Consider the following 21,782-nt stretch of genomic DNA (forward strand, 5'->3'; position numbering starts at 1 on the left):
GGTGAGTGTTGGGGGACTACTGAAAGTCTGCAGTTTATAAGTGTAATTACATCTACTATAACCTACGAATAAATGTCCAGTACCCTGCACGCAGAAGGAGGAGGACGTATTCAATACCGGGACCGGAATGATTTTCTCATCTGAGACATTTCGCTCCTGGAAATACTTGAAATACTCAGTAAAGTTAAAAGTCATGAAATCCAATACTTCATCCCTCAACCAGGTATCATTTTCATGATCAGTGTATACGTTCATACAGGCGGTAGGATCAAGGGTACCATCCGTCCCCTCAGCATTAGGAGTTAAATCTTGGTGTTTCTCTATATAGGCTAGAATCAAGGCATAATCCTTCTCTGAGAATCGACGTTCATCTATAGTGTAGTGTTCATATAGCATGGATAACATTTTGAACCAGGGTTCGCAACTACCTAGATAAGATAAGGGCATTGATATGAACAAATCTTGCTTATGCATCACTGACGGGAGAAGACCACAGACCCAGCAATCAGTAACATTTGTGGAACTATGAGTCTGATGTAGCATCTCAATGAAGGCATTATGTACATATGTATGTCGGTGTCTTTCCTTATGAGGGGCAAAAGTCTGGAAATGATGTTCCTTAGGAGCAGGGGTAGACACTATCAAGGTGTGCATAGGATGGCGGAACTCTAGATATATAAACAAACCTAAGCATAGTACAAATGATACAATCAATATAGAAATAAAAACAATTTTAACACGCAAGCTCCATGAGGAGAACATTGGCAAATGCGGGGGAATGGTACGGGGTACTATGGGGCGCCCTTCTTCAGGGACAAAACGAGCAAAAGGGTACATTTTCTCACTAAAAGTCCAATATAATCTCCGGAAAAGGGGATACAAGCAGTCCGACCTGCCGGAGGGTGCTTCTTTCCTGTGTCCGTATAGAGCCTCACAGGCAGACTCCTATCGTTCAGAGAAACCAAAAAGGTAAAAGATAAAAACTTCTCGCGTTGGGGTCGCACTTGACGCAACCCTTGTTGAAAGGAAACTCCACCTGGGCCCCCACCAACCGTCCAATGTCTCTATCTTCGTTCTGAACAGAGCTTTACTGAAAGTTCCATGCTCTCAACGAGTTCAGTCCAGTGTTCTACCAATCCTCAGGTCTTTTGCCGAGGCCTCTGACTTCACTCGCCAAGGCTAGACCTGGGATTCCCTATTTACGGGGCCGCAGGTGATATCGATCCCGACCAGGGGTTTCAGGATTCACAAACAAAACGGGCACAGTGGGGTCAGACGAGGAGCTGGGCTCCCGACCAGATGCCTCGCTTTGAGCAATTGGGTGGCCACAAAAAGGGGTTTCCAGGCTCACAGCACTCTCCCCTCGCCCGTCAACCTCTCTGCGGGTGTCCAGGGAAAGTGGTTCTCTAGTGCTGGGTTCGCCCTGAGTTGGCAGGCCTTCCTCCTGGTCAAGCTGCTCCCTGGGCAACGGGAGGGGAACTCGCTTAAGATGGGAGATATGGATCCAGTGCTGCTTCCCCTCGACTTTCACCGCCGTTCGCGTTGCCAGGAGCACCTGGTACGGCCGGGACCAGCACGGATCCAAACTCGATTTTCGTTGGTAGTTTCGAACCAAGACCCACTGTCCAGGTTCCACGCTGTGTCCAGGACCCTCCGGCAGGGGCTGCAGTACGGCAGATATCTGTTGATGAATGGAATGGAGATCTTTAGTCAAAGCATACAAATAGTCAGTCAACATAGGATGGTCGATGTCCCTGAAGGATTTGGGCCGGGGTACTCCCCACACGTTGGCAGGTCTGCCAAAAATTACTTCATAAGGGGAGATACCGCTCCGGGAATGGGGAGTAGTTCTTACGGACAACAGGGCCAGGGGCAGGAGATCAGGCCATTTTAATCCTGTCGTGTCCTGAAGTTTAGCCAGTTTCAATTTCAGAATCCCATTATATTTCTCAACCAGACCCGCTGACTGAGGATGTCGGGCTGCGTGAAACTTCTGCTGGATGGACAGACCCTTGCATACATACTTAACTAAGTTAGCATTAAAATGTGTCCCGTTGTCACTCCAAATCACCCGTGGCAACCCATATCGAGGGAAAAACTCTTTTACCAGAGCTTTCGCGGTTGCCAGGGCAGTATTTTCCTTTGTGGGATACGCCTCCACCCATTTACTAAAAGTACAAATCACCACCAGCACGTATTTCAGATTGTTAACTCGCTCTAGCTGTATGTAATCCATTTGGAGTACTTCAAAGGGCAGGGTGGGTGGCGCAAAATTACCCGCCAAGACGGGAATGCTAACCCCAGGATTATGCTGGAGGCAAATCATGCAATGCTGAACCAAGTTCCTAGCTGTCTTATGAATATTAACATTATACCAGACAGGATCCAATGTGGCACAGATGCCCTGAACCCCTACATGTGAAGGTCCGTGTGCCATAGTTACTACCGCATTTACAAATGCGTTTGGCAGTAACCATCTACACCTCTCTGACAAGTCAGTCCAACATCCATTCTCATCAAGCCTCCCCACCTGTTCTTGCCAGTATGTCAGCTCTTCCGGGGTCACCTCCTTTTGTAGCTCTTTCACACTATCTAGGGTGTTGTTAAAAACCCCTGCTTCTATCATTCTTGTCACTACAAACATGGAAGTGGTGTCAGACTGGGCTGTTTCTTTGGCGATTCTATCCGCAAAGAAATTTCCCCTCCCCACATCATCAATTATAACCTTGTGTGCACTGCATTTGACTATGGCCAAGGTCTTAGGCAATGTTAATGCAGCCAGTAATCGGTCAACTAATGGTCCATTCTTTATCTTCTCGCCATGAGATGTCAAGAATCCTCTTTCCGCCCATAACCTCCCGAAGCTATGTGCTACACCGAACGCGTACTGGCTATCGGTGTAGACATTTAGCCTTAAGCCTTTCCCCAACTCGCAGGCCCTGAATAACGCAACCAATTCGGCCGCCTGGGCCGACCGGTATGGTATCTTTGCTGCCTCGACTACCGTTTGCAGGGTAGTGATCGCATAAGCCGCAGCTGTCGTACCATCCGGTAATCTAAAACAGGACCCATCAACATACAATTCTCCTTGGGCATCAGATAGTGGGGTGTCAGTTAGATCTATCCGGCCCTTGGTTTCTTCTTCAGTTCGAAAGATACAATCATGTATGTCTTGTCCCCCATCTCCCGAAGGGAGGGCTAACAACGTGGCAGGGTTCAAATTAACACATCTTTTGATCGTTATATGAGGTGCAAACAGGGTCAATTCGTACCCTGTAAGACGCGCACTAGTTAAGTGCTGCGTCTGTGTCCTGTTTAATAATACGTCCACAGCATGAGGCACCATCACTGTCAGATCCGTATTCAGGAGTAGCCCTTCCGATTGTCTGATTGCTACAGCCACTGCCGCTGCAGCCCTCAGACAACTGGGAAGTGCTCTGGCGACATTGTCCAAAACCGCCGAGAAATATGCACAAGGCCTTTGCTTACCACCAAAGTCTTGTGTCAACACTGAAAGAGAAGAACCGTCCACCTCATGCACGTAGAGCACAAAAGGTTTCCGGTAGTCAGGGGTGCCAAGCACAGGAGCAGAGCAAAGAGCAGTTTTCAGAGCGGAAAAGGCAGTCTGGCATTCATCGGTCCAAGGTAAAGGCTCATGCACATCCTTCGTAGTTAGGTACAGGAAAGGTTTAGTCAAGAGAGAATAGTTAGCAATCCATTGGCGACAGTAGGAGGTTATACCAAGCAAAGCGCGGACATCACGTTGCGTGCGAGGAACAGGCATGTTAGTTATGGTTGCGATGCGCTCAGAAGTCAACCGTCTTCCCTCCTTCGACAGGAGATGACCGAGATAGGTCACCTCCAGTCGACAATATTGAAATTTAGAGAGCGACACCTTGTTACCATGAGTGGCCAAATGCCGTAGCAGGGTAACCGTGGCATCGCGGCAACCATGTTCTGTATCAGAAGCCACAAGGAGGTCGTCGACATACTGCAATAGGACATTACCTGGCGGCAATTGTAAAGAATCCAATACTCTTTTTAGGGCTTGGCTGTAGATACTAGGGCTTTCGGTATACCCCTGGGGGGCGCGACAGAATCTAAAGCTGCGGCCCCCCAGTGAGAAACCGAACAAATGTCTGCTATCTGGATGTATGGGAATACTAAAGAAGGCATTCTTCAAATCAATCACCGAGAAAAATGTTGCAGTGGGAGGAATCATGGTCAAAATGGAATTAATGTCTGGTACCACAGGATATTGGGGTACCACAATCTTGTTAATCTCTCGCAAATCAATCACAAATTGGTAGGTATCAGCATAATCAGGGGACTGGGGTACGGGGGCTCGTTTAAGAATCGGAAGAATAGGACTGTTGCAGATATTGGAAATCGTTTCCTCCACCACCCCAGTTCTAATCAAATCAGAAATAATGGCCAGTAAAGCGCGTTCTCCCTCGGGGGCTATTTTGTACTGTGGGATCCTCGGCAATTTGGCATTCTGTTTCAGGGTGATGGACACCGGGGGAATTTGTAGGAACCCTACGTCAGTGTCCCCCAGGGCCCAAAGATCCCTCGGGAGTTTTGCAAGCTCAGGGGGTAAGGAGTCCGTTTTTGAAAAACATTGAATGGAGGGGATAGAGGTATTCCAAATGGTCAGGTAAACTCCATCAGGGGAGCAATAGATGCGGGCATGCAATCTTTTTAATATATCCATACCCAGGAGATTTTCCCCACACTGGGAGGTGAGGAGGAAAGGCGATTCTATCGTAACCGGTCCCAGAGTAAGGGAAAGTGGCTTAGAAATGGGGCTCACCACCGGAGTTCCAGAGAACCCCACGGACACATTAGTCTGGCCAGACAGAGCGGCCCCCGGGACCAGGGCACGTGAAACAGAACTGTTCATAGCCCCTGTGTCAACCAAAAACTTACCTGATGCATCCAACAATCGTGCATGGACATAAGGTCCAGCTTGATCTATCGGGATTGACACATGCCCCTTACTCTGCCCTTGGCTGTCCTATGCTTGAGTATACCCGGTGTCTTTGTCCGTTACACGTCCGTCATTGTAGTACTGTTTACCTTGGCTTTGGTCGCAATAATTCTGACTGTTCTCACCTCGGGCTGCCTGTTCTTGTCTCGTGTATCCACCTCGATGCCCACTCATCCTTCCCCGTCCACGACCCCTTGAAGCAGTATTCTGCTCATACAACAACGGGCACTGTGCTCTCCAATGCCCCTCCTCTTTACAAAAAGCACATTGATTTATGCCTAGATCTGTTCGCCCAGCCGTTTGCGTCGGTCCTGCCCCTCTTGGAGCGAAATTCTGCAACCCTCTTCCTCTTCCTCTACCCCTCTCCACTTGCTGCAGTAAGACTCGTGTTTTCAAATCTTTCGACTTTCTTTCTGTCTTATCCTTGCTCTCATTCTCCCGATGCTCATAATACTGAGCCATGCTTAGTATCGTGGAAGGCGTGGTGGTCGTCCAGGTACTCTCAGCTGCCTGTAACCGGGCCGATAACTCAGGTAGCAAATTGGTTACGAATCTATTAACAAATAAACGCACACCCCCCTCCGTGGCCAAGTCCTGTCCGCTGAAGTCAATGAATACTCCCTCAAACCTCGTGAAAAAATCAGATACACTCTCGTCCTTCTTTTGCTTACAGGCCGTCAGCTTGTCCCAATCTACTTTCCTGGGTGAGATCAATGAATGCATATAAGTTATTATTTTCTCAGGCAAGGTCAGTATCTCAGGTCGGGGCTTGTTCCCTGGTTTACGATCTCTATCCCAGTTTCTCAGTTGGTCCCATGTCCCACCAAATTCCGTAACATGGTCCTGGTCATGTACCTGGCACCAAATGTCCACCGGTACTAATAAGGCAAAGAATAATTCAATATCCGCCAACGTCATTACTGCTGACGAGGCGGCCTCGGTCAGTTCCTTGTAATATGCGGTGGGGTTTTTTCTAGGATCTGGCAACTGGCTTTTTAGGGATAGTACCTCACTCCGCTTCCAGGGGGTATAGACCCATTGTTCCTGGAACCGGGCGTCTATTCACGGGCGGGTAACGACACCGTGGGCATCCACCACTGCAGTAACTTCCGGATGGAAGATAGGGTGCACTTCTCGCATAGGGAACTGGGAGAATCCGGCGGGAATGGCAGACTGCAAACGAGTTCTATAAGAAACCAAAGTCTGCACCTTCCCATACACCTCTTCCGGTGTCAACTGAGATTTGTGGACCTGATCAAGAATATCATATAATATAGCCGGAGCTTTCCCTTCCTGGTGTACCTGTTCCCACACAGAAATAAGACGGTTGGCCATATGCTCCAGGGCATGCTGTTGCATCACCGGTTCATAGTCTCTCATGGTACTCCAAATATCAGCAAGAGTATAAATGGGATGTCGCATCCACTGGGATGCTTGTGTGGCAATAGTTTCCCTTTCTTCCGTTCCCAAGGCAGAACGAGTGAACAACCTCCTACCCTCCGTTAGACTGGCCGGATGTATTGGAGTAGTCACAGCTGTTACCGGCGTGGTACTGGCGGAGGAGGAGGGCAGAACAGAAGGGGAAGACATTGACCCCGGCAACATCTGAGGGGTCCCGGCTGCAGCTGCCGTCAATAAATTAGGCAGCATGGCCATAACTTCAGACACAGATGTCGGTAACCGGGAGAGGTTCGGCAGGGAGGGAGGGGTAGTAGTGGCCGGGGGAGCCGAACCCGTGGCCCCCAGGGACATATTTGGGGCCAAGGCCGAGGCCCCTGACACCTCCGGATATATCCTCTGCGGTACATAAGGGGGCGGTGGCCTGGTGTCCAATAAATCCTCTATTTCATCTTCCGCATTCGGGCGGGTCACATAGCTCTTATCAACCTTTAATCTAAATTCACGATTCATGCAATCCAATCCCTTCTCTACTCTTTCTCGGTCATAGGCCATAGCTTTCTGAGTAACATTCTGTCCTGCCTTGGCTCTAGCTACTTTCTCTTCCCTTATTCGCCGTTGTTTGGCCTCCTTCTGCCATGCAATTAGAGCATCGAACATGGCCTGCCTACTTCGCCTAGAAAACAGTTGTTCCTGTAGGAACGCAATTTTCTTCTCATCAAACGAACCCGTCTTGGACCATCGTAACTCCTCATTTCCCTTGGTATACTTATGCCACAGAGTGCAGAACAACAACGGAGAGATCCCATGTTTGACATACATAAAATGGCTAGGACTGCCCTCCGGCGGGGGGGATGGCTCTCAGCTAATCTGGAGTCACTTGTTCGACAGCAGCAGCCAAAACAATTCAATTTACTAAAACAGGACATTTTGGTTAGTTTTCAGACATGTACACACAAAACAACAATCAACACGAATCATACACAACATACAATCGGTATCAGAGAACCAAGCCCGTCGACTCTGGTTCACAGTCCAAACACCAAACTGCACGCGGGATTCCGGCCACCCTCCTAGCTCACCACTAAGACCAGCCCCCAACGAGGACTTGCCCCGTCAGGAGTATGCCCTGTGGCTACCCAGTCTAGGTCGCGGGTCCTTCCACGTGCAATCCGTCTATAATCCTCCGGCGCGCCGTTTTTACTCAAATCAAATACAACCTGTACGTACTTCGAGTCAAACCACGGTAATGCTAACCCGATCAAGCAAGACACCACTCTCCGGTGCGTGCCTTCATATCAATGCACCGCTGTCCAGCGCGAGCTTCAAACAAATGCAATCCGTGTTCAAAATCAAAAATGCATCATTCTCAACGAATGCTCTTAAATCAATCAAATAACACACCGTCTTCAACGCGTGCTTTAACCAAGAATGCACCATTTATAATGCGTGCGTCAAATCAAATCAATACTCACCGGGTGCACCCAGATACGAATGTTCATTCTCCGCTGCCAACTCCTCCCGACCAAATCAGTCCATTTTCTGGGTTAAGCCCGTAGGACCCGGTGAAGGGTGACTAGCAGCAGGGGACGTACCGAAAAGTCGCGCAGGGTGGGAGAATTCCTCAGGCTCCTCTCCCGCCAACCGGTCAGGACGCCCCCAATCCCACCACCCGAATACGGGGGGGGGGAAGACCCTTTCACAGGGTCCCTTCGTGGTCGCCAACTGTTGTGTCCAAATAATTATTCCAAGGGCCACACTTACCACTGGCCCGCAATATTATGTAAAATAAGGAGCAGTTGGCAACGTGGAAGGTTCAAACGTTTATTAGCCACCACAGAACTCTATATAGAGGAGCCTCGTCGATCCTCACCCATCAGGTGCGCCGAGGAAGACTGCTGGCTCCTTGACAGTAACACACTTTTATACATTATCAGTACAGCATACAAAACCTTATATGTGGAAAAGTACCAGTTAGTCCTGGCGCCCCTAATGAGCTCATGCCTATTTCTAGTTTCGGTTACACATACAAAGGGTTACTATCTTTACAGAGAAGGTCGAAAGGGTGACTCCCTTCTCGTCCCAGGTCTAGAGGAATTTGCTTGATACTCCCTTTTAGCAGATGTGACCTTGCTTCTCAGCAACTCAGCCTGTCTCCTAATTAAATGCAAGGAAAGAGGGAAGCAGAGGGTGTGCGGAAAAGACCACGTGATTCCCCAGTGAAAGAGCCGCAATCCAAGATGGAGGCGGTTCGGTTCTCGGCCCTTTTTGTCGTGCTAAACATAATTGGGGATTTCGAACCGTTTAATACACCATAACTAGTCAGACTATCATTAGATATACTGCGCTAATCATATCATAGTGCCTTGAATACCTCATATTGATCCAATTAATGTGACAATCATTGACTGTGAATGAACATATTTTATTGATGGATTATATCTCAAAACCTTGAAATCATCTCAAATTGCACAGCTTATTGCTGACACCCAAGTCTGCATCCTAGCCAAAGAAAAGATTGTAACTTAATACACAGTATGACTTTGGAGTGATGTACAATTTTGGGCTCCCATGGATACAAATAGGTTTCTTAAACGAGGCCGGAACCCCAATTAAATATAGGCACAATGTCCAAAATCTAACAAGACAAGGTGCACTCACTGATAAAGTCTTCTGTTCACCAGCATCCACACCATGATGTCTGCCGGTCAGCCAAGTATTTTGCACCATCAACACTAAGTAATGTTGCTCTTGCAACCTCTCATCATTTTACCACACTCCTTTGAGGTAAGCATCCTCTTTTTTCTGGACATCGTATCTCTCTTTGGCCTGGTCTGCTTTTTTTTTTGCCACTGCTCTTAAAGTCTGGTTGGGGGATGGATACATGAGACAAAACTGAATACTGAACCTTCTCCTACACAGAGCCTCCACTCTAGAAATAACTTATACATGTTGATGTCAGGAAGGTACAGACAAACAATTCTTTCTCTTGCCAGATGTACATGCACATACCTATTGAAATGGGAATTCACTACTTTGATCATAGTGCCCATCAATTTTAATGATACCTTCATCCTTTCCCCTGTAGGCACAGACTGTCAGGGTGTGGTGACATCTCCCTCATTTCCTACCCAGGCCTTGAAAAGTTTAATAATTCTTTGAACCGGAACATGCCAGATATTACTCATCTTGCAATGACTGAGCATTGGTTTATTTGTATGCACCAAGAAGCTAACATTGCTAATGTTTTTTATTCAACATAGTAAGTGTGATTTAACAGTGGAGAACATTTCTTTTGAATTACCCCCTTTTGACTACTTTTTTGAGTATCTTTTGAGTATTATCAAAATAGTTATGTTCTTTCATAAGTACCAACAGTGGTGTTTGGACAAAATATCCGAAAAAAATATTATGATACAAAAATATTGTGTCATGAATATCGGGATATCAAATATAATGTTGACAAGAATATTGAAGGCAAAAATATTGTTTTAAGCGCTGTCTTTAATGTTGTTGTAAAACATATCGATTTAGAAAAAATAATTGTATGTAATATCGTTTGTAAGCGTTATTTTGGATGTAATTTATTGTAGTAAGTTTTTGCTGTAAACGTTAATGATTTAAAAATTTTTTTAAATAATTTAGTAATAATGAATGTTGATATTTGTGTTTTCAGTTTTATTAAGGTATAAAATTATGTATTTATCATTTTTTATAGCAGAGAGTTATTCAATAAGGGTGGGGAGATTTTGTAAAAGTCGATATTTTAATGTAAAATGTATAATTATTTTTAAATGATATGCAAATGAATGTTGTGAAATGTATACATTTATTTTCAAACAATGATACATTTCATAAATATTAATTTATAATTAATTAAAATATATGGTAATTATAACAAAATTGGAATATTATCCATCTATTGTAAATATACACGTAAATAAAAAAAAAATGAAAAAAATATACAAAAAGTATAAAGTTTAAAATTATTTAGTTTTGTTAATAAAAGAATGCAATTTTTAAATAAAAATTAAATTTTAAGTTCTTTTGTTAGTATGTTTGAAAATATAAAGCTATTTTATTAAAAAATTTAATTTATATTTAACAAATTAATATTATTTGTGGATTATGATCTCATTTAAAAAAAATGTTTCTGAGTGTAGAAATGATAGTTAACAATAAAAAAAAACTAATATTGATTAATAGTGTTAAAAAAATTAAATGTACAATGTTTGAATATGAAGATATAGGTTTGTAGATTTGGTTAGGCTTGTTCATTAGTGAATTGTAGTATTTTTTATATATTTAAAATTTTGTGATAGTATGGCGTGTGATTGTGTATATAAAATGTTAAGTTTGTAGTATCTTGCATAAATTGTTTTATATTGTAGGCGAATTAATAAATTCACACTTTTACGTCCTGCGTCTTCCTCAAATTGGAATAGATCGGAGTGGGACTAGTAATTATATCACCTTTAGTATTCAACGCCTTTCTCAAATTGGTATTGACTGGAATGGGAATATTGAATGTTCCTACTTTAGTATTCAACATCTTCCTCAAATTGGTGTAGATTGGAGTGCAAATAGCAAATATCACCCTGTTAGTGTCCAACATATTTCTCAAATTTGTATAGATTGGAGTGGCATAGGAAAGTGCCCTTTTTGACATTGTCACCCCCCACCTTTTGCCTGTTATTTGATGTGATTTCAACTGTGAGTGCACTGGGTTCCTGGTAAAAGGGTTCCCACTGCCAGATCTCTTTCCCATACCTGTGCAATTGATTTCCAACATTGACAATACCTTTAGTAACCTCTGTAAATCCCTAGGAAATTGTATCCTTTTTACTTAGGGCCTTGGGCACTAATGAGGGGCCCCAAGGGCTGCAGCACAAATGATGCCACCTTAAAGGACCCCTCACCAAGCTCATGAAAACTGCCACTTGTAAGTCACGCCCTATAGGAGGCCTTACAGCTCCAAGGCAGGGTGCTTTATATTACATGTGAGGGCATATCTACATGAGTAGATTCGCCCCTGTTCTGGTCAGTTTCATTACTGCCTGTACTAATGAACAGGGAAGATATATTAAAACATGTGCTGGGCACTGGCAAAAATGAGTTTACCAGCTACATGATGACTTCACATGCACCCAGAGGGCACCTTAGAAGTGCCCCCTGAAAATCTACCAGCCGCTGGTGCTGACTGACTGGCTTTAGTCAGCCCACCACCTGGGACTTGTGTCTGACTCTCCCCAAGGGTGAGGACCTTTGCTCTCATGAGGCCAGAAACCAGGCCTGCCTGAACAGTGGGTGTTTTCTTCTCCTCCCACACAATGACCAGCAGATTATCATTGTGAGGCAGGCGAGCTTCAAAGCACCTAACACCTTTGGTATGTGAATCTGGCTTCTGTCACAGGAGAAGTAGTCCACCTCCTTATTTCAGAGCTATTTGGCACCTAGGCAGGCGAGGGAATTATCTAGAATTCACACGAGGGGGCTAGAGGAGATTTAAGGACCTGCGTGGACCACCTCCCCACTCATTACATTATAAACACAGAAAAAGGCCACAGGTCCGGACACTAAGAGAGGTCAAAGATGCAACCAAGTCTACTCGACCAAATGGTGGGGGGAATCCCTCTTAAGGACGGTTCCCCTCACATACCAAAAGGTGTCATGCTTCATCATAGGGGTGCCTCCTTGCATGAGAGACAATTGGTAGGGGTGAGGCAGGTGTACTAAAACCCTATGTGACCTTGGTGTGGTGAGTGAAGTGCAGTGCTGTTGTGTACGTGGTTAAAACAGGCTACAGGGTTAGCTATGCAGTAACTTTTTTCGGCTCCCTGTGTCAGGACTAAAAACAAAATCAAATAGCTGGTAACGCAGGTGCCGTCATTAGAGGAATCTGTGTTAGTGCATGACCAACATGTTTCCGCCTAGGGACCTATTCTAGTGTCACAGCCTTCTTCAGGGTCAGATGTTCAGCTACTGTCATTATAGTGGAAAACAATATATAAGAGCACATGTGAAAATAAATGTGCGGTATTAATGGTGTGTTATACTGAACCAGTAATCCTGCTGTTCAGTATGTTCACCGAGAAACCGTCTTTGGTTAAAGAGTTCTCCACATCTGTACTGGCATACTAGCCAAATGGTCCGTGCGCCAAAGCGCTCAGTGGCAGTGTCCAGGGCGAGAGGCACGCCGCCACTGAGTGGTTTGGCGCACGTACCATTTGGCTTGTAAGTAGCTGTACTGTATCTGAACGCAAACTTGTTTTTCTTCGCATAGGATAACATTGCAGCTTCTGAAAAATGCACTGCTGACTTTATAAATTCAAAGGTATTGCTCTCGAAAAAGGTTCTTACCTGGTTGTATTGATTGTGGTTCATAAATATATATGAAGATGCCTGTTCTTTTTGTAAATTGGCATGGATCTCCTTATTGAGTCATGTGCATCATTTATTGACTATAGTGTGTATTTGAAGCTGCTTAACACTCCTCTCTGATATGTCTAAGGCTGCTAGGCTACACTACCCCATAGAAGAGCACATTGGGATTGCTAGAGCAAGTTCTTGTCCACTGTTAAGGGAATACATGGACTCTGCATGGTATACCTCTTTTCGGTGTACCGTATAAAGAGCCAGCTTCCTGCAAGAGGGATAGTGAATATCTACCATTTAGTGCCCAACACCTTCCTTAAATTGGTAAAGGTTGAAGTGAGAATAGTAACAGTCACCTCTTTAGTGTCCAACACCTTCCTGAAATTGGTATAGATTGGAGTGGGAATAGTAAATGTCAGCCTTTAGTGTCCAACACCTTCCCCAACTTGGTATATGTTGGAGTGGGAATTGTAAATGTTCTCCATTTAAGTTTCCAACACCTTCCTAAAATTGCTACAGGTTGAAGTGGAAATAGTAAAAGTCACCAGTTTAGTGTCCAACACCTTCCTCAAATTGCTATAGATGGGAGTGGGAATAGTAAATGTCACCTGTTTAATGTCCAACACCTTCCTCAAATTAGCATTTATTGGAGTGGGAATAGTAAATGCCAATCCTTTAGCATTCAGCACCGTCCATAAATTGGTATAGATTGCATTGTGAATAATAAATATCATCCCTTTAGTGTCCAACACATTTCACAAATTGGTGTAGATTGGAGTAGGAATAGTAAACGTCACTCCTTTAGTGCCTAATACTTTTTAAAAATAGTTAATTTTGGAGTGTGATTATTTAATTTTATATTACTAGTGTGGAATGCTTTTTTAACTTCGCTTTGTGTGTAGTAGAAGCAGTTTCTGTTATTTAATTAGTGTTGTTGGTGTTTAAAAATATATTTAAAACATTGGTCTCCGTTAGGATGTAGGGCGGTGGGACCACCGCCGCGCGCTGGCGGTGCGGAAAAATGCCTTTTTCCGTCTACTAGCAGCGGACATCATGTCCGCCATATTAGTATGGTCAAACATAGGTCAATTCCCGACCGCCGCAGTGCGACGCGCACCGCCATCAAAGTGCGCCCATCACCGCGGTGGTGGGAGCCAATGGAGACCCTCCACCGTGCGGAATGACGTCTGCCCCGGTCCACAAATTAGGATGGCTCAAGCAAGCAGACGCACTGCAGCGGAGACACCGCCCAATCAGGGACGGCGGAAACTCGACAGCGGAGCGCAAAACCAGAGTCCCGGTCCACACCACCCGTACATGACCGCAATGGACCCAGCTCTACATGTCTTTCCGGTGCTGTACCTGCTACATCACCAGGAGGATGTATGACGTTACAACGCACACTTTTACAACGCATGCACTTACAACGCATTTTTTACAACGCATAATCCATTACAACGCATGACATTACAACGCATGACACTACAACGCATTTAAAAAAAATACCTTTACAACGCATTGCCATTACAACGCATACTACCTTTACAACGCATACCATTACAACGCATTATATTAAATTACATTTAAGGTGAGTATTAGATAGTATAGGGGTAAAAATTACTATTCTAACTCCAGGGGGTGCAACAGTAGGGTAAGTGTTGGATAGTATAGGGGTTAAAATTACTATTCTAACTCCAGGGGGTGCATCAGTAGGGTAAGTGTTGGATAGTATAGGGGTAAAAATTACTATTCTAACTCCAGGGGGTGCAACAGTAGGGTAAGTGTTGGATAGTGTAGGGGTAAAAATTACTATTCTAACTCCAGGGGGTGCAACAGTAGGGTAAGTGTTGGATAGTATAGGGGTAAAAATTACTATTCTAACTCCAGGGGGTGCATCAGTAGGGTAAGTGTTGGATAGTATAGGGGTAAAAATTACTATTCTAACTCCAGGGGGTGCATCAGTAGGGTAAGTGTTGGATAGTATAGGGGTAAAAATTACTATTCTAACTCCAGGGGGTGCATCAGTAGGGTAAGTGTTGGATAGTATAGGGGTAAAAATTACTATTCTAACTCCAGGGGGTGCATCAGTAGGGTAAGTGTTGGATAGTATAGGGGTAAAAATTACTATTCTAACTCCAGGGGGTGCATCAGTAGGGTAAGTGTTGGATAGTATAGGGGTAAAAATTACTATTCTAACTCCAGGGGGTGCATCAGTAGGGTAAGTGTTGGATAGTATAGGGGTAAAAATTACTATTCTAACTCCAGGGGGTGCATCAGTAGGGTAAGTGTTGGATAGTATAGGGGTAAAAATTACTATTCTAACTCCAGGGGGTGCATCAGTAGGGTAAGTGTTGGATAGTATAGGGGTAAAAATTACTATTCTAACTCCAGGGGGTGCAACAGTAGGGTAAGTGTTGGATAGTGTAGTGTAATATTATGCGTTGTAATGGTATGCGTTGTAATGGTAGTATGCGTTGTAATGGAATGCGTTGTAAAGGTAGTTTTTAAAAATGCGTTGTAATGGTATGCGTTGTAATGTCATGCGTTGTAATGGATTATGCGTTGTAAAAAATGCGTTGTAAAGGTAGTGCGTTGTAAAAGTTGCGTTGTAAAGGTTGTTCCCCTCACCAGGAACTCATGGACCGCCGCGGATGCCGCCGCATGTACGCAATAAAACAACACACAACCCACGGCCTGACACAGGGTCCAAATCCACATCAGACACTCTAGGGGGGATAGGGACACATCCCCAAGGGCACCCACACATCACCCACCTGCCACAAATTCACCCCGCTGCATCCTGGACACACATCTACCGCCACCATGCAGCAATGTCCCGGTCACGTCACCGCAACAGCGAACACAAGCAAATACATGCGCTATGCAGAAGGCAGGGCAAGTGCCAGGCATGGGCAGGGCACAAAGACCACAGGGCCACACCAACACACTAGCACACCCCATGAAGGCACATGCCATGTGCCCCCCCTGTGCACCCCATGCACAACAAAAAGCCAGGGCAATACATACCCTGCACCACACAACCAACAATCATGGTGACACACAATGCAGGAGTGGCTGCACAGGAACACACAACACACAGCACAGTAGCACAGGGCCAGGAAAACACACACTACACCACACTCAGGGAAAAAGTAATGAGGACAAGCAACAAATGAACACACGCAAGGAAGCAACATCAAAATGGACACACAGCTTGCCCAGTCACAGATACATATCACAGACTGACACACACTCACATACACAACCCACATGCCAACAGCAATGGAGCACAACAAATAGGGAAACCAAAGTGGTCTGCACACACATGGAAGGCCATGGAGACACACAACAAGCATGTGTACATCACATCAACACAAGGAACAGAGCACAACACCCTCACACCATTAAAGTACACATGGCTGGCACAGTCAGTGAAATCAAACCACAGACAGATCAGTGCAACCACACAGAGAGACAGCAAGGCAAACCATGTATAGGCACAAGGATGAAAGGATGAAAGGAAGGCCCTGAACTCAAACTGGGACCAGCCACACATACATACAACTACGTCACAGGAGTACACAAGCAGCACAACACACAGGGACCATCTACACACCTCAGGACTGACAAACACCAGTAAGAATCTACACACATACCCCCTCACACCAGCAGCACACAACACCAGTGCCAAACACACTGAAGGCTGGCAATACTTGACAGGCAATACACACACAAACAACCACACACGCTGGGCTCAGTCATAAACATCACACACACACACACAGGGATGCCACCACAAATATGGAAACAAATACAACAGATAAACACATAACCCAACTGAAACACTCACAGAGACACAACAACAACAGACATGCCCTGTGCAGCTAAACTGGGGCAAGGCAATGGGAGCACAGACACAACAGGAGTGCACAACCTCATCACTCAGGAACAATGCACAGACAACATTCCACAACACACACAAGAAGTGCACCATCACCGAACAACACAGCCACAGCAAACAAACAACAGATGCATAGGCAGAACAATCACATAGCAAACATAGCATGACATCAGGGGATGCACAACAGGCAATCACAGGGCAACATACACACAGCACAGCAAGCACAACAAGCTGTGTGTGCACACCAAGCATGCCAGATACACACAGACATCAGTGACAGAACAGCAACCCAAACAACACCATACAACACAGCACAAAGACAACAGCACACCCAGGAAGTGAAGCAATAACACAAACAACACACATACATCCAACACAACACCCAATAGATGCACAAGTCTGGGACACAAAGGTGGAAACAACTTGACCACAGGACTGGGCAGCACACACAGTTGAACTGCATAGCAGCAACCATGACTGACAAACAGCACCAGTACATCACACAAGACCCATTGGGGAAATGCACTGAGTGGCACATTGACCCTGGACAAAGAACTGCACCACAAAGCACAGTGGCACAAATGAAGTCATGGGGAGGCACACACACATACAAACCAAGGGGACAGCTCACACCAAAGTGAAGTGTACTGCATGTCAGTAGGGGACATGGCAGGAGTGTACCATACACAAAGAGAGGGAGTGCAGACCCACAATGGGTAGGCAGCTGAAGCACAAATAGGGGAGGGCATGACAACATACAAAACATGCCACATTGGAGGCAAGAAGGCACCATGGGACAGCAAGGCATGAGAAAACACAACCACAATGGCAGTGTAGATCAGCAGGTCTGCACAGACCCCACAAATAGCCACCAGACACAGGAATGTGCAACAAAACACAACACTGAATTGCCAGTAACACCCTCTGCATACTCACAAGTGACAAAAAGAACAAGTAGAAGTCAGACAGAACTGCAAGGACACACCAACACACTGCACAGTGTACAGCATACAACTCACACATGGGCATACAACCACATCCACAGAGATTAACAATCAAAACAACAGGCACACAACTCCTGGGTGACACATATGTGTAGTTGACAAGGCAGAGGCATGCACACATCAACACTCCCTACAAACTCACCCCTTCACACTGCACAATACCTGGCCATCCAAGAGCACACATGGAAAGTAAGCCATGGGACTAGGATGACTTGCCATCACAAGATGACCACACACATACACCACTGGGCACACATATAGGAAGAACACACACATGATGACCCTGGACAGCCTGCCTGAAATACTGTGTGCAGAAACCCACCCTGTGCTGACGGTGCCCCCCAACCTGATGTGTACAATAGAGCCAACATGAACTAATCAAGTAAATGACAACTGCTAAACATTAGAAATTGACACCATTGCCACCACAAGTATCTGGGCCAAGAAGAACTGAAGTCCCTGTGACCCCTGAAAGAAAGAGAGCAAGTGAGCCCAAACATTGACCATGTTGAAGTGCCACACAGACCATGTGGCACAGTAAACCATTCACACACAGCAAAATAACTTTATTCAGTAAGGACACTGACAAAATAGACAACTGGAGCAACTGTTTTTATTCACAAATTGCACAGATAGGCACCATGGGAAGAGATGAGTAAGGCACAAAATGCAGAGCATGTCCATGAGAAGCTGCACAGGCAAGGGCAAAACAGCAGTAAAAAACAAGGCCAGTGGGCAGGGCTGAGTGCAGAGCATGTTCATGAGAAGCTGCACAGGCAAGGGCAAAACAGCAGTGAACAACAAGGCCAGTGGCCAGGGCAGGGTGCAGAGTATGTCCATGAGAAGCTGCACAGGCAAGGGCAAAACAGCAGTGAACAACAAGGCCAGTGGCCAGGGCAGAGTGCAGAGCATGTTCATGAGAAGCTGCACAGGCAAGGGTCCAACACAGCAGTGAACAACAAGGCCACTGGGCAGGGCCGAGTGCAGAGCATGTCCATGAGAAGCTGCACAGGCAAGGGTCCAACACAGCAGTGAACAACAAGGCCAGCGGGCAGGGCAGAGTGCAGAGCCTGTCAATGAGAAGCTGCACAGGCAAGGGCAAAACAGCAGTGAACAACAAGGCCAGTGGCCAGGGCAGAGTGCAGAGCATGTCCATGAGAAGCTGCACAGGCAAGGGCAAAACAGCAGTGAACAACAAGGCCAGTGGGCAGGGCAGAGTGCAGGGGTGGCGTAGTGGGCAAAAGAACGATGGATTTAACCCAGATCTCTTGACTGGGGGAGAATGTCTGCATTGTCAGCATTCCGTCCATCATTTGTTGGTTGTAACGCTTTTCGCCCTAAGTGGGATGGGTATTCCCAGACGTGGGACCCGTGCTCACTACGCCACTGGAGTCAAGCTATCCTGGCTGATGACGGCTGATAGCCAGAAACCGGTCCTAGGATGCTTGAATCCGGTACAGGGAAGACATGGCTTGGCAGTTCGGGCTGGACTGTTCCCATGAGGCACAGGGTCAAGACTGATTTGCATATGGCCATGTCTGAACTGGGGTGGCGTAGTGGGCAAAAGAACGATGGATTTAACCCAGATCTCTTGACTGGGGGAGAATGTCTGCATTGTCAGCATTCCATCCATCATTTGTTGGTTGTAACGCTTTTCGCCCTAAGTGGGATGGGTATTCCCAGACGTGGAACCCGTGCTCACTACGCCACTGGAGTCAAGCTATCCTGGCTGATGACGGCTGATAGCCAGAAACCGGTCCTAGGATGCTTGATTCCGGTCCAGGGAAGACATGGCTTGGCAGTTCGGGCTGGACTGTTCCCATGAGGCACAGGGTCAAGACTGATTTGCATATGGCCATGTCTGAACTGGGGTGGCGTAGTGGGTAAAAGAACGATGGATTTAACCCAGATCTCTTGACTGGGGGAGAATGTCTGCATTGTCAGCATTCCGTCCATCATTTGTTGGTTGTAAGGGCAGAGTGCAGAGCATGTCCATGAGAAGCTGCACAGGGAATGTATGTGAGTGTACCTTTCCATGGCCAGCAACACAGTCAGGGGGCAACAATGTGCAGTACAGGCCCTCCTGTGTGAGACACAGGTGTGTGACTAACACTCAGGCTTGGCTGTCAGGCGGACTGGGAGCTGGCTGTGCCTTGATGACTGTCGGGGCACTTAAAGGGGGAAAGAGCGGAACAGCTGAGGTAGCGCGATCAGTGTTTTGGCAGGCTGGAGGGCTGCTTGGACCAGGTGGTGTAGTGGCATGTGGAGGTGGAGTCATGCAGATGGGAGTCACAGTGTGGCTGGGAGATTGTGGAGGGGTGCCCTTCCACTTCCTGGGGATCCTAAATGGCTTGACTGACTGTGGATCAATGGGAAGTGGTGTAGGCACAACAGGCACACTCACCACCACTGCCGCAGCAGGTGCAGGTGCTGGCAGCCCCTCTGGTGATGTGCTGGACCCAGCAGAACTTTGCCTTGCTTTGCCTCTGCCCCCCCTTCCCCTGTTTACTAGGTGTCACCCCTAGGCCTACAGTCCCCTCCGGCCCCTGCTTCACTGGGCTTGGAATGGGAGTCGAGTTGGTTGGTGATACTGCCTTTGAGCCCTTCCCAGGTGTACCCTTGGCATGCACCAACTCCTTGGTGGGCACAGACACTGTACGATTATATTTGTGCGATACCTTAGGGGCAGGAGAGTCCTTGGATGGGGATGCCACTGAGGCATGTGTGCCTGAGGTCTGCTGCTTTGCTAATTGTTCCCTGGTGTCACGTGACGGGCTTTCCTCCCTGCTCTCTGGGGTGCCTTTGGTCTTCTGTGGGGATGGAGTCTGCACACAGGACTGCTTTGGTTGTTGCTGCTGTGTGCTCCGTGTGCTGTATCATGACTTTGATGTATGTGGACCATCGTCACGATCGTCAGACGTGGCCACTGCCAGGGGGGTGGACAAAGGGACCAGAGCTGGACTGTGAGAATGTGCCTGTTGCAGGGCAGACGTCACTGTTGATGACAAAGCCTGGACTGTCCGGTGCAGCCCACCCACGTCGGAATATATGCCCCCCATGAAGGCAACCACCTGGGCCAATTTCTTGTCATGGTCAATGAAGGCATTTAGGAGAGCTGTCTGGCCTACACACAGCTGGCACAAAAGGTCCACAGACTCAGCACTGATGGCAGCAGGGGGGACAGGAGCAGGGGCATCAGTGCCAGGGGTGAAGGACACTCTTCCCCTCTTACTGAGGTGGACACGGGCAGCACCAGAGTAAGTGGCTGGGAGGGTGGGCAATGGCCGTTGTGTGGTGGAAGTCGATGCAAAGTCCTTGTTCCCTGTGCCCTCCAACATGGATGCATCCCCGCTGGCATTGGATGATGTGGTGCTTTGCGTCTCAGGCTGGGACTCCTCTAGCAGACTCCTGTCCCCCTCTGATACGCTGGTGACATTTGTGTCACTGGGCTCCTGGGCAGCTGTGGTTCTAGTTTCACCCCCACTGGTGTCCGTCTCCTGTCCCTCCATAACCACAGGTGATGCTGCATGGGAGAGAGAGATGTAGGGTCAGGTCAGTGGCAAAAACAGAACAAACATATGAAATCAATGCATGACAAAAGTTGAGCAAATCTACATGTTGCACACCACCCTGTGCAATCACATCGTGCCAACTCACTACATAGACTCAAGCAGTGCATGGAAACTGGAAACTCAGGCATGAGTGAGCCATGTGATGACCACACAGCACAACACTCTGCTTGTGGCTCTGTTCAAACAGACACACAACTAGTTCTGAGCACACCTAGGGACATGATGGGGGCACACAACTTGTTGCCAATGACAGAACTGGATGTAACAGGAGGGGACAACACAGACCCAGACTACAACATGACAGTCCACAATGGACATTAGCCCATGCCACCCACCATGTCGTACCTTGGGGACAATAGAATGCTGCACATTGCTGTAAGATATCGAGCCCTCTCCAATATGGGTGCATGCAATGGACGCAATGATGTACGCACAGTCAGATTGGGCACACTGCCGTTCCCTCCCATGGGATTCCCAAGACTACACCAATGCAGAAGAAACCTGAAGAACACAACTCAGAATCTAATGTGAAGGCACAGCTT

The sequence above is a fragment of the Triturus cristatus genome, chromosome 2_2, assembly GCF_964204655.1.
Source record: "Triturus cristatus chromosome 2_2, aTriCri1.1, whole genome shotgun sequence".
NCBI classification, from domain to species: Eukaryota; Metazoa; Chordata; class Amphibia; order Caudata; family Salamandridae; genus Triturus; species Triturus cristatus.